Here is a 14,565-nt window from a genome sequence, read left to right as displayed (position 1 = left end):
GAAATAAACAGTGTGGCTTGAATATGAAGAGATCTAAAATTTATTTTAAACGTAGCCATATGCAGCTTCAAGTAATTTTTTTTTTTTTTTAATCCTAGATCTGGTCAATAATAAATGAGTTTTAGAATTTAAATCAAGACACAGTGGATTTCTCATGGTACATTATTGATAAAGCACACTTATTGTAACAACATTTTCCAAGGGAAAATACATTATTTGCTGGTGATGTTATTGTAAACTCTTACATAAGGCTCTATTAAGCTTTTCAAAATATTTTTTTGTACATTGGAGGAAGTTTTATAAAGAGCCTCTAAAATAATTAGATGATATAATGTAACTCATTACCTTAATGAATAAAATACTATTCTTAGAGTAAGTCTTCAAATTCACTTTTCTGTATTGCTCAAAAATATGTGATGATAATGATGTATTTCTGAATATTACAAATATTTCAATTAAATTTTAGAAAATTTTCCTTCTTTTCTAATAGCTTATTGAAAAAATATATACAGGAAATAAGAACTGCTAGCTAGAAAAACATAAAGGAATTTCTTGTAATTTCCCAACATTCCACCATAATTGATAATTCTGAGATATTTTAATCTACTGGGGTGGGATTGTTCTGCACTGCTCAGGTCAACTTGTCTTCTGATTTCTACTACTATTGAAATTCAAAAGTAGTTTCAAAACTCCACCCTAGATGTATGAATATTAGCAGATGTATGTTCTTGTGGGGATCCCATATTCTTATAACCTGTACCACTTCTATTTCGAAATATTACAGTCCATCTGCTCACTTGCAGATAATTTCCACTTGTAATTTGTCCAAGGGAATGTGTTAATACATATTTCATGAATAGTGTAATAATCTTGATCTATCCATGCTGCTTGAGCTTTGACAAGGATGGTGTGACCTTGAGTTTAGAGGATAGTACCAAAAACTGAAGTGGTACCGTCTAAGCAAGTACTTCTATAAAGATAGTTCGGGCTAGCACCAAAAACTAAAGTGGTACCATCTAAGCAAGTAAATACGTCTAAGTACTAAGTAGTGCTCAGATGCTCTCCTGGGTGTTTTAACCTTTTCATCTTAAACCACTTTTTGCTTAAGAATATATATGTATCTCTGTGTGTATGTATTTAAGTATACATACTAATGTTTTGGGGGACATATAGTTCAGTACACAGTCTTTCAGGAAGGAAGTATTCAGGTTTACTAAGTTTTAACAAAATGCTACTCTAGGAGTAGTTATTCGCTGTTAACAGTGTGTTTTATAGTTTATCTTGGCTTGCAAAATGCTGACAATTTAAGCTCTTAACTGAGGGTACAGTTTAAAACTGGAAGTTCGTATATTTGGGAGAAAATCAAGAACAAGATGCAAATATATTAATTTGAATGTACCTGTTCCTTGAAGGTTGTTAAGTGAACTGGAAAAGTCTAAAATTAGAAAAGAAGAAAAGGATGAACCAAGACATGTTTGCTCCCCTTAACCAGTCTGAAATCAGGGAAGACAACTAGCATTTCATACCCAGTTCAGGAAAAAAAAAAACAAACAGATATTTAATTATGTAATGACAGGCTGTGGAAACTGGGATTCACAATTCTGATTCTGCATAAATTTATGTAAATGAGATAGCCAAAGAACTGAAGAAAATCATGCAAAACAGTACTTGTGGGTATAGGGTTTTTTTAATAGGCCTTTATTTTCTGCATTTGTGGATAAGCAATTAATCTTTTAAACACCAAGCTTGTTTGGTTGTGCAGCGTGATAACTTGTAGCATACATTTTTCCTGTGTGGCGAATGATAGGCTTATCTGTCTACCTGTGCATGCAGAGAGCTAGAGAAAATCTTAAGGCTGGGTGAGCGGGTGGCTCCATTGAGGGCTCCAATAGAGCTGTCATAATTGATACCAGTTGGATTGTTTTGCCATCCAGATTTTTTCCATGCCTTTTTTTTTTTCAATTGTTTTTCCCTATGGCTTGGATTTTCATACTTATCTGTTACTATAAAATGAACTTAAAAAAAAAAAATTCATTTTGCTGCTATTGTTCTATTAATTATTCCAGTAATCTGATGCTTCATAGGCAGGTCTGTACATGGAGTAAGGAAAACCACAGGATCTCACTTATTGGCATTAGAACTTTTAAACATTGACAGTAATTTCAGTGTGCTTGAAATGATGTTCCTCGCTTGTTAATTTTAACTGGAGCTTTTTTTAACAACTTGTTTATACTGATAGATGTTTTAATTCTTTATGGCTGTATATGTGAGGAATATGGCTAGCAAGAAGAAGAAACGTTTTCAGTATTAATCATTTTTTTCAGTATTGGTCAAAATCACAAGTATTTTCAAGAAATGTCATGTTTTTAAGTTATGAACTTATATTTAAAATCCTCTTACTTACGTAAGTGCAACCTTACTGAAGTAAATGGGAATGTTTCCAACTAGCTGGAACTACAGCAAAAGCTGCATTTCTTATCTAAATAGATAAATCTGTGACTGTTAATATCAAATCATATGTAATTATATTTACAAGAATAATAGGACATGGATGGATGGTTAGCAGAGCCTAATAAGTGCATTAGATTTCAGCATGTTTGGTGATGGTTGCAATGTTAATTAACAGCATTAGAAAGGGAATTTTTTGCTACTTGGGAAGTCTTCCTGACATGAAGAAGGAAGTTGATTTCAGCCCTGCATCATTAATCATATCTGCCTACAGCTAAGAAAGTGTCACCTGTGTATATTTTGCTTTCTGCTGTGTGTTGCTGATGAAGATACTGACATACAAAACAGAAGTAATTGGATTTGTGCTAGAAGGCAATGGCAAAAGTAAAAAGCAGTGAATTGGAATGTGCTTTGTGACTGACCTTTGTGAAGAATGCCTTAGGCACCTCCATGTGGTGTCTGTCATTATTAATGGTGACTGTAGATTCAAGTTTGTTTAAACAGTCATACACATGAATTGTTTTTGCATGCATCTTATCTGTGATAGATCCTACACACAATCTTTGCATGATGGCAAGGAGCAATAGCCTGCAGGTTTAGAGAATTATCCAAGGGGACCTTTGGCCTCTGTATTCATCATTGCTGTTGTATTTCTTGGAGGTGGAAAATAAAGAAACTTCTTAATGTACTGTCCCATGAGTAGGCAATGAACAAGATTAAGTCTTCCCACATGAGGGAGTGCACTAGACATTAGCTATTTCTTAGGTTGTGTTTGGGATTGTTCCATAACAAAACAAAGCTGGCCTAGGAACTGGCTTCCCTGGGAGATGGTCCATGGACAACTCACAGTCTGTATTGCTTTCATAAACCTAGTACAGTTTAAATAAAATAGATGTTAAGATTTTGAATAACAACTAAAACTAGAGTTTATGGTAACATCTGCTGTAGTAAAAGTGTGGGAAAACACATTCACATCCATCCTACTGCATCGAGTACCAAATAAATGAGAATAAGTTTATTATAACCTTATATTAGACCTAAAAGCTTCTGCTATGAAGAGAAACTTCTTTTCCTTGATTTAGCTCCTACTAACAGCTCAATGAAACCTCCAAGAACTCTTGGACTCAAACTGTTCTCAGGTTGTTTCCAACAGTACATGAGTATCTGAGGGAAAAAAAAAAATCTAATCTTTCAGTGAATAAATTTAGTTTTTTCAAGGAATGTCATTGTAAGGCCATTTGTTTTTGTAATGACTCTGATGTCTTTGTCAGCCAAAATTGTGGTAGTGTCTTATAAGCATATTAAGCTCTTTTTATGAGAGAAGGGTGGAGTAGCAAATTCAAGGAAACTTGTACACTGAAGAAATTGAATGTTTTGGTGGGATAAGTAGTCCTGACAAAAGCGAACAGAAGAAAACACTGACTGTCTGTATACTTACCATCTTGCAATAAGAGTAATGGATGATAATTAAGTGACAGTCAAGATGGGGGGCATTTGTTTGCTTTTCAGATTAAGAAGAAAAAACTTAAATTATATGATCAAAACTTTTACTAGTCATTTTATGTCCAAACATTTGAGCATCATGTTCTGAGCTCACTGGGAAATGTGGGTGTAAAGGAGATCTCGGTACTTAGAAAACCTGTGATGTGCCTGGTGCTGTGTAGGAAGTCTGTGGTTACTTACACTTTCTTTAGAAGTTCAGACAAATATTTATTGCATAGAATTCCTTCTGTATTCTTACAGTTATGACAAGAGTAGTATTGTTGAACTGAATTTCATCACAGATAGCATTATTTCTGCCAAAACACAAAAGCTGTGATTTAGAAATGGCAAGGCCTTCTCTTGCTTTTCAATATTAGGTAATATTTAATAAATCTTTTCAAGTAAAAATGAAGTATTGACTAGACAAGTATATGTTTAGGCATGGAAGGTCACACTATGGACAGAAATTTATAAGAATAACTTTTTTATGAGTAGGAACTTGAAGAAAATGGGGGGGGGGGGGAAGGGAAGAATATGTAAACACACACAGCTATGTGCACAGCAAAATGCATCATTTTGTAGGTGCCTAAAGACAAATCCCAACAGGAAAAGTTGCAGGCTCTCTTTCTTAAAAATCAAACATTGTTAAATATGTGGTGTGGTCGATTAGTGCGATGTAGTTGGCCAGACCTCAGTGGAATAAGAGTCAGCTTTTCAGCAAACAGAAGAATGAGACAGAGGTTATTATTTACTGGTGAAAGCAATGCCTGTTGGTTTAGACAGATAAACAAAAGTTAGAAGGACTGCTAATAACTAAAGGAGCAAATGTAATTTAGGCTTTGGAAAAATAAATAAAAAATAAATCAGGAAATTGTTTTAAAAGCACATCTGGTAACAGAATATCTAAGTAGTTTAAACTGTTTAATTCTCAAATGTGCAGAATAGATGTCTAATCTCTTTCTCTCTTTGCCACAGTTTTATAAGATTTTGCACAAACCTTTTCTGGGTCTTTAAATGCATCTCCATTAGTGAATGCTACAACATTTTTGGCAGGAGAAAAGTAAATCTCTTTAACAAAGTTTACCAAACTGGGGGCAGTGGTTGTTATCTTGCAGGACATAATTGTCAGAACAGTGGTTAGAGGCTAAGGGTTGCTTTGATCTTCCTCCCTCCCTCCCTCCCTCCCTCCCTCCCTCCCTCCCTCCCTCCCTCCCTCTCTTTCTCGGCAACTATGCTTATAGTAAATATTTTCATTTAAAATTATGAGTTGCATATACCTCAATGTGATACATGCTGTTAAATCTAATAAGTGTAATTTTACTGGGTAGTTTCAAGAGAGAATGGTAAATGAGAGTTAAAAAAAAAAAATCTGTTCTAGAAATTTTACATTTCTTGTTCAGGTTATTAAAAAAAGCAACAGGCACTGAAAGTGAAGTAAGCATTGCATATATATTTTTAGTGCATCAGATAATTCAGACTAAGGTACTATTAAACCTTATTTGTGGTTTTTAGAGTTTTATTATTATCATTTTTCAACTTTTCCTTCACCCTTACACTCTGGGAGAGCTTCTACATACGCACACAATAATTTGCAGCATTATTTCATACATCTCTTTGAATTTATTCACAAAATGAAGTACAGTCATTTGTGAGAATAAAAATGATTGCTATAAAAATGTTGTAGTTCTTTCTGTGCTTATGCCAAAGAAGCTGTTTAGTGTGCTTTTAAAGTAGAATTTGTTTAGCAAGTAAAAATTATTCTAATTTTTTTAAAATAATGCCTATATTAGCATGTTTTGTGTGTGCTATGACAGAACTATAGACAACCATAATAACGTTTCTTTGGGGCTCAGCTTTTGTTTTTACATTGACAATTTTTAACTGTGGAACCAATACACTTTTAGTGTTCCTGTAGCTTTGTTAAGCAGGTGCAATGTCCAATGGGTATTGAAATGAAGTAGTCAATAATAATAGAGACATTCCTTTTTTTTGTCACACCTTACATTTCTCATTAGTATTCTACTAGTAGCTCTGTGAATGATTCGAGCTCCACATCCAAATTCCAGTCATTCTTTATGGTTAATTTTGAGTAATCTGGCAGGTAAATTTCAGTTATATAACTTGTAGTGAGAAAATAGAGGAATTATTCCATCTATAAATCAACTCTGTAGAGAATGACCCAGTAATTGTACTTGTCTAACACTAAAGATCTGGTAGATTCTTCTAAATTCGTTTGTTTGTTTGTGTTTGTTTTTTTTCAGTCAGTGAAAAAGTCAGTTTCACTACTTGTTCAGAGGAGCAACCATTTCTACTGATGTTGTAAAAGAAATGTAATTTTTTCTATACTGGATGAATATATTTAAGTTCAAGTCTAGTGACCATAGTCACCCTTAACTTATTTATTCTGTTAGGTAACACCATAAGGTGTAATAAGTGAAGCTAAGTCAAGCATTTCTGTATATATCATTGGTCTTTTTATTTCCCATAGGAAAAGGGAAAACTTTCTGGCAAGTGTTCTCAAAAGGGAAACTAAGCACTCTCTTGGTGATGTGTACAGCTTATTTTGAATAACATGGTATTCTGTTTATTTGTAAACCTGCTGCAAACATTTTTTAAAGAAAATTGTGGGTATTCAAATATTTTAAGATATATTCGTGGCAGTTTTCATCTCCGTAGCTGACAAAGTATGCAATGATCCATGATATTTTTATCGTAGGTCTACATATGCCTATTTAGATGCTTTTATTTTATTGCAATGTCAGACTGCTTTTCTGTATCTTGGTCATCAGGGACTTCCTTGAGAAAAATGAAACTTATGAAGGTAGCATTTAATTCAAAATTTAACCATGACTGAAATACCTGAGTAACTAAGAGATGATCTTTGAATGTAGCTTGTCATAATGGCTTTTGACTGCTGCTTTTTGTTGTTCTTAAACATTTTGTTTTGCAAAGAAGCAAGCTTATAGGGGTTGGTTCTAAATAAAGTATACAGAAGAGTATTTTCCATCTTGTACAACACTGGCTGGATAACAGATTTTGTGCAGAAGAGTCAAAGAAACTTCAAACCCAGATAGAACCTGTGCCTTATTACAATATATTTAAGGATACAGAAGATGTTTATAGATGTTTATATTTATTATCATCTGTATACTGTCAAATTCAGAAATAATTCTGGACTTTCGGGAGAGAGAAAAGCAGGAAAGTAGATACTCTTATTTTTGCTAGTATTTTTGCTACCTTTTGGAAAGTAGAATAAGTGAGATTTTAGAATGAGACACTGAGTCAAACTATTTTGAAAGGGCACAGTATGTTTAAGTTCATTGATTTGCAGATAACCCCATATACAGAAATAAGAGAATGAAAGTATAAGGTTGTTGTAATTTATTTTTTGTGCAGATTATTTAAATACAGATTTTCTTATATTTCTTATTTTCCACTAATAAAAGAATAAAATTCCTTCTACAGGAAAAACATTTTAGATCTGACAAGAGCTCATTCTATCTTTTTTTCTTGTTATCCCTATTTTGACTTAATACTTTTTTTTTTTTAACTATCAAATTCAACTTCAGATCATTTGCTGTGCTGCTTACATCCCCTCATAATTCTTCCTGTGTAGATTCTTATTGTCTAGGCTTAGATTTAAAGAGAAACTTAAATAAAAGAATTTCGGATGGAAAAAGGTCTTTACCTAGTCAAACTATGTGCTATGACAGGAAAGAGTCCTAATACTTTTTTCCTTGGTTTGACTTATACTTCTAAGTATTCCTTATTCCACAGAATAAATCAAGGATGGAACAGTACTACAACAGATTTTCTTTAGCAGTTGTTTCTCACACATTTAACCCAAAAGTTCATCTGAACTGTTTTTTCAAAGGCTTATCTATCAGCACAATAGTAATGGATAACTTCAAGGTTAAAACAAGGAGGAAGTCTTTTGTTTTAAATTTTAATATTCATCAAAGTGGAGAACTAATGACACTGAAGACATATATAATGCAGAGAGAAATTGGAAAAGCTTCCTTGCACATATCCATTAATGCACTACTTTATGGCTGCGGAAGAAATTTATCACAGAAACATTTCTAAAGAGGCAAAAATCTTCACCATCCTTTTATTCTTGTTTCAAATACTTGCTCTTTATCTCAATAAATAATCATCCCTGGCAGTTTTTATAGGGTGGATCAACGTGATTAACACATTAATAGTCTTAGAATGATTACAAATAACACAGAGTGAATACTGCAAGATATTATTTTTTACATGTCTCTTCAGATTGTCTAAGGAATTTCTTTGGCTGTTCTTAAAATTCATTTGCATTGGGCTTATATAGACTTTTAAGCAAGCAAGGATACAGGCCAAGAATGTTTGCATGAATAGCAATTTTAGGTAAACACTGAGAATGGAAATGAAATGTGAATTATAAGTTGTAGTGAACAGAGGGGAAAATAAGATATCCTCAGCAGAAACAAGATTATAATTGAAACAGAGATAGAAATATAATATGAACAAATGCTTAAACAAATAAGCTCACATTTGTAATGTCAGATGTCAAATACATAAAAAGGACTCTGTAAGGGAAGACCACAAATTGTAAAACAGAGAGAAAAATTAGAGAATACTGTGCTCTAGTCATGAGTATTCTTCTAGTGTGGTGAAATTTGTAACGTAGACTTTCTTTAAAAGTAATTTCTTTGGGAATACTTATGAGAGAAGGAAACAGTAAAAACAAATGTTTGTAGACTTGTGTGCATTCAAAACAACCTTTTGAGGGGTAAGTGCTCAAATTAATTTTCTACTTACATTCACTCATATTTGTTTTGTGCTTAGTTTTTGCCAAATACCATAAAATCACTGTTTCTGGAGACAAAAAAAAAAATAAAATCATACTTCAGGTAATTGAAGATAATTTTTTTTTTAATCAGTCATACCTATAGCATGGTGTGATTCCATCAGTATGAAATGATTGCTTTCAGTTGGCGCCATTCAAGAATAGGAAGTCAATCTGAGTGATATTCATTATGCTTTCAATTCGGACTTGAAGCCAAATTTTACAGGATTGTACCTTGGGTACTTGTGTGTGTCACCTTGTCAGAAAATAAAAGCAATATAATCATGAAAAGTATAAATGAGAGGCTCATGTTATTTAAATGATCACATTTATCCTGTTAGCTATATAATTTTTCTAATCAATTTACTAAATATAGAAGGTTAAGAATTTTTGAATGAGTATCTTCTTTAGCTAACCATAATGAAAATGAGATTTCCACAGTATGTGCTTTTGTATAAAAAGTATAAAAGTAGAAGCCAGTTACTGGCTGTGACAGTGTCTCTTTTTCATTTAGTTCTGCTAATGATATGTGATTGCAACACTAGCTGTTTACCTTAAAATTAAAAATAGTCTTGGCCTCAGGTAAGGCTAAGAAAGCAGTTTATTGCTTGTCTCTGTAACTGTCAGTACTGTATTAATTAATGTGCTATGAACTTCTGTATAGAATTTGTCTAATACTAAGAGTTGCCACAGAGTTGAGCATCATCTAAATGATAAATTTATTAATACGAAAGCATAGGAAAAGTTATTTTGCCCAAATTCATTCCTGAATTCTTACTGCAAAGGCCATCTAAACAGATCATTAATCATAGAATCATAGAATGGTTTTGGATGGAAGGGACTTTAAAGACCACCTGCCACGGGCTGGGACACCTTGCATTAATTAGAAGGTTGCTCAAAGCTCCATCCAACCTGGCCTTGAACACTGCCAGGGATGGGGCATCCATAACTTCTCTGGAGAACCTGTTCCAGTGCCTCATCACCTTCTGAGTAAAGAATTTATTCCAAATATCCAATATAAACCTACCCTTTTTTGGTTTAAAACCATTCCCCCTTGTCTTGTCACTACACTCCCTGAGAGAGTCCATCCCCAGCTTTCCTATAGGCCCCCTCTAGGTACTGGAACGTCTCCGCAGAGCCTTTTCTTCTCCATGTTGAACAACCCCAACTCCCTCAGCCTTTCTTCACAGGAGAGGTGCTCTAGCCCCCTAATCATCTTCATGGCCCTTTTCTGGATTCATTCTAACCTACATTTCTTAATCTTCCACCGTCTTCTAAAACTCCCAAACTGTAAAAGTCTTCCAGAAATGAATTTAGACATGATACGCTACAGATGTACGAGTCCCTAAAGAGGATGTCAAATAAAAATGGAGGAACTGAATATTATGCAACTTTAAGTGTTGATCTGTGCAAAAATCATCTAGTGGAGGGATCTGTTATGGTTTCATAAATTAGTTTAACTGAGGCACAAACTAAGTGATGTACTTGCAGACCTACAGTAAGTTAGCAAAGAATATGAGGAAAGAAACACTTCAGTGTTCAAAAGTCTTTTTAAGACTTTTTATTAAACTGTATTTTATCTTACAAGCTAGAATTGAAAGCAAAGTGTTTCTGTAACACTGTTTTTTATAGATAAAATCTATGGTGTCTATTTGTCTATACACATGCGTATGTATATTATTTTTATTTATATCGTTATATAAATATAAGATGACAGATTCACTTGAAGTACATTAAGTTTATAGCATTTCACATTCTCATTACAATCACTGTCAAAATAATAGGTTCACATTTCTGTTATGTTCTCATTACAACCTTCAGTGAGATATTGGAATTTTAAAGCCTCATATATTCAAAGAATTAAGAGAATATACTATATTGTTGTGACCTTTTCAATATTCTATAAATGGATTGCTGAAAATTTTACTTTTCTTCTTTGTTTACTGCTCTTCTCTTCTTTGCTAATTTTATGGGAGAGGGTTGAAATGGATGACCTTTTCAGTATTTCATGTTTTGATTGGCTAAAAGATGGACCAAACTTGCACTGTACTGTACATTTAACAACACAGTTATATTCTTTCATTAAGTCATATAACGTATATACTTTTTGCAGTTATATGAAACTGAAGTAATATCAGAGGCATTCATAGAATGGTATTTTGTTTCAAAAATGTTTTCACCACTGGTGAAATGAAGATCTGTAATACATAATTTTCAGAAGGTCTAACTTTCTGATATTGTAGGTATTTATGTATGTTTCTGATCAAACCTCTTCTATGTTCATGTGTATATTACTTCTGGATAATACTTTCATTTAGTCATTTAATAGTCTTTTATATATATATATATATATAATGCTAAAATGAGAATACATATCTCTTACTCAGCAAGGCAGTACTGAGAATAGAAGGGTGATATTTTCTGTTTCAATAATCTTTTAGCGTTAGTGGCTCGGAAACATTTCTGTAAATGCTAAAGGTCTGTTAGCCTTACATCTCTGAAAGAATTGCAGTTAATCTGCTATGTTCTGTTTTGTTTTGTTTTGTTTTATTTTTCTAGTGCTGTGCTCGCTAACTGCTACCTTAGTCCAGACTATTTTTTTTTTCAGTGCAAAAAGGAGGAGTGAGAACGGTATTCAGGAGTAGGACACTTTCAGAAAAGGGGCAGAGGGGACAACTTATAACGTGTGCCTAGTCTTAAAGGGAAGCAAGGAATATTTCAGTCTAAATTTACATTAGTGATGACAAACTAAGTACACTTTGTGAACTGCTGCTTTTGGTGACCTTTTGTGGTGGCATGGTCTTTTATATAAATATAACTAGTGTAAAATAATGAGGTGTTAATGATATTGGTGTGTTTCACTACCCCAAAAGCCACTACCTCATTTTACTTCTGATTTGTTCCTGGTTTGTAATGCTTGTATACTGGTAAGAGTTGACAGTCCAATCCAATTCAGAAGCATTGAAGCATTACTTTCAAGTAATTGACATGAGAAGTGGAGAGACTAAGGATTTATCGTACCCTTTGGATTCTTTCTTACTGATACCTTATGTGTAAATTATGGCATAGAACCAATAATTTAAAATAATTTTACCATACTAATGCCAGAAGGGTCCTGCCATGCCATCAAGGTGAATTTGGTGCAGCAGCAAGAATGCTATTGAAAAAAGTGGAAAAAACAAAGACTGACACAGCAATGCACTGCCTTTTTTTCTAATGTCTGAGAATAGTCCCAGATTTGCTGAAATTAATGACGTATATGGCTACTGTGTTTAGTTACTAGAAGCAAGGATAATGATAAAAAAGCATGCTGCCAAGCCTGGTTGTTATCAATGTCATTCTAAAAGTTTAGCATTTTAGACATGATTTTTAAATGAATTCTACAGAATTCTAAACAATTCAAAAGAGATTTTCCTTTTTTTTTTTTTTAAGAATAAACCCAGATAACAGAGAATGTTTGTCAGCTACAGAATATATAATTAAAGAACTCAGGGTAACATGTTTGCTTCTTGAAACTTGTTCTTGCCTTGGTTGTAGTCTGTGAGATACAACCTTTCACTCAGTAGCTGTCTGTATCATTGTTAGAGCTACCATCAGTGCAACTGCCATGTGAAATGCCTCATAATCTTTCTGCCACCCGTCCAGATAGTGTGAGCTTCCAGGCTGCTTCAGACACCATTTATGCATACTCAGGGCAGCATTAGCAGGCTTTGTGTGTGTAAAATGGTAAATTGGGTATTTAGAATGGGCAGCAGTTCTGGGAATCCATCAAGATGAGAGATTTGTAATCTTTCCTGCTGCCAATGGTGAAAACTGTATTTGAACTTTTGAAAGCCATTCTCTGGAGCCAAACTTAGGAGTTCCTTTTTGTTAGAACTTTGATACATTTATTTCTGAGCATCACCTGGGATACACACACATATATACTACAAAAAATTAAACAAATTCCACATTTTAATACCGATTTTAAAAGACTGTAATTTCATGCATCTTCTTAGTGATTTTTTGAGGGCTTAATTGCTATGTCGTGGTAATGCTTATCAGAAAGCGCTGAAAAGCTTTAATTACTTTGTACTTTGGTTAGTTATGAATGTATGCAAAATTTAACTATTTCCCCAGAAGCAAATAAAGTCCACATTATGTTACATAAAAGTTATGGAATGATTTAGAATAATTAAGCTAAGGGCTGCCTTACTTGGGATTTAACTCATCTAAATGATGCATAAAATTAATCTTAGAAAATTATTTCACATTAAACTACTATGTGGAAAAGAACCATTAGAACCTTCTCAGAAAGTTTCACTATAGCAAATGCATCTTATGGCAGTAAACTGCAGGTATATTATGTAAAGCAACAGAATAGTAGTGGTCTTAGTTTTTCAAATAAATCCAATCAAATAAAACCATCAGCGAAAAGAAAGATAAATTAGGTGTAAAAAGACAGAATTTAAAAGTACTAAACCAGACAAGGAAAGAGTAAAGGAAATATTAGGCAACTTGAATAGAAAGCAGGGAAAATGGAAAGATGCAGGTAATAAGAAAAAAATAAATAAATAAAATAAACCCAGCATATTCTCAATATTGCCCTTGATGCATTTACAATCAGGGTTTATAACTGCAATAATATTTGGTATCTATTGCCTATTAAAAGCAACTTACATTCTTTCTGACCTGTGTTAGTCAATCCTCAACATTGACTAACAAGGATCAAAAACTGCCTACTTCTCTCAAGGGAATTGATTTACTATCATTGGTGAGAATTGCTTACATGAGTGAGGTGAGATCAGAAGAATTATTCTACGTGACAAAGCTATGTTAGGAATTCCACAGTTTACTACTTAAAACAAAGCCACAGTCTAAACATTATGAACAGTTTTATGGATAAGAACATGGAAGATGAAGACTGAATGACAAACATACTGAAAGTTGTCACAGTTGTTAATATTTTATAGAGAGTTGTTAATATTTTATAGATTGTTCCAAAGAATTGATAGATTTTCTGTTCATAACGACTAGATTTTTATTCCATTTTTTTTCTAAAGGTCGGCTTATGTGAGGAACGCTGGAACAACTGCAGTTTTCAGTCTAAAATACAGTTCAGAATTATAAAGTACTTGGGGAGGCAATATAAAAAAAAAGGGGGGGGGGGGGGGGGGAGGCGGCATGAAAAAGCCGAACAGCTGTGCTTGTGAGGGTTGGTCTTTCCACTATTTGACAGTTTCTTCGAGGATAAGAAAACAGTTTCTAACCTAAATTGGACACTCTTCTTTTAATTAGCAGATGGAATGAGCCTTGCAATCCGTGAAACAGCTTCCTATAAATCACAAACGTGTATAGATGCAAAATTTCCATCTAACACATTCCTAGTCACTCTAATGCCAAGGTAAGTCAATCAAGTTATAATTGGCTCTAATTAACTTGGCACTCCCACAAGCTGCTTCATTCTTCACCTGAAGCTGGAGTTTCATTCTTGCCTTTGAAAATGCTAAAGAAAGAATTTGCTAGTAGTCTTGACAGAAGATTGCCTGACAGTATAAAACATAGGAAACAATTGACTAAATCAGAATAAATCTGCATATTTAAATGATCAAGACAGACTGTATGCAGGATTCACCACTGAAGTGAGAGGGACAAAGCTTCGATGTTTCAGAAACTATCAGCTGAAGGTTTGATAAACTACATAAAGCAAAAGGATCCTTAATATATGCACTTCCATGGTCACAGGAGAGCACTTGCCATCTATTCTTGGCTAAGCATCCTTCTTTATCTGAGTGTTGTACCTGCCATGAATGATCAATAGGGAGTGC

General features: G+C 33.7%; 1 protein-coding gene across 3 annotated transcripts in view; it reads left to right on the top strand.

Moving 5' to 3' along the window:
* The window catches only part of LOC310879844 (uncharacterized protein), a 796,982-nt gene that overhangs the window by 519,439 nt on the left and 262,978 nt on the right, over window positions 1-14,565 (top strand). For all 3 annotated transcript variants that reach the window (XR_014571147.1, XR_014571148.1, XM_083794781.1), the window contains exon 9: window positions 14,036-14,141. The gene's annotated coding sequence lies outside the window, so the exon portion shown is untranslated. The remainder of the gene's footprint in view (window positions 1-14,035; window positions 14,142-14,565) is intronic.

Source organism: Anser anser, assembly GCF_964211835.1.
Source record: "Anser anser genome assembly, chromosome: 11".
In the NCBI taxonomy this organism is placed as follows: Eukaryota; Metazoa; Chordata; class Aves; order Anseriformes; family Anatidae; genus Anser; species Anser anser.
Note: the sequence above shows the minus strand (reverse complement) of the source record. Positions and strands in the feature narration are given on the sequence as shown.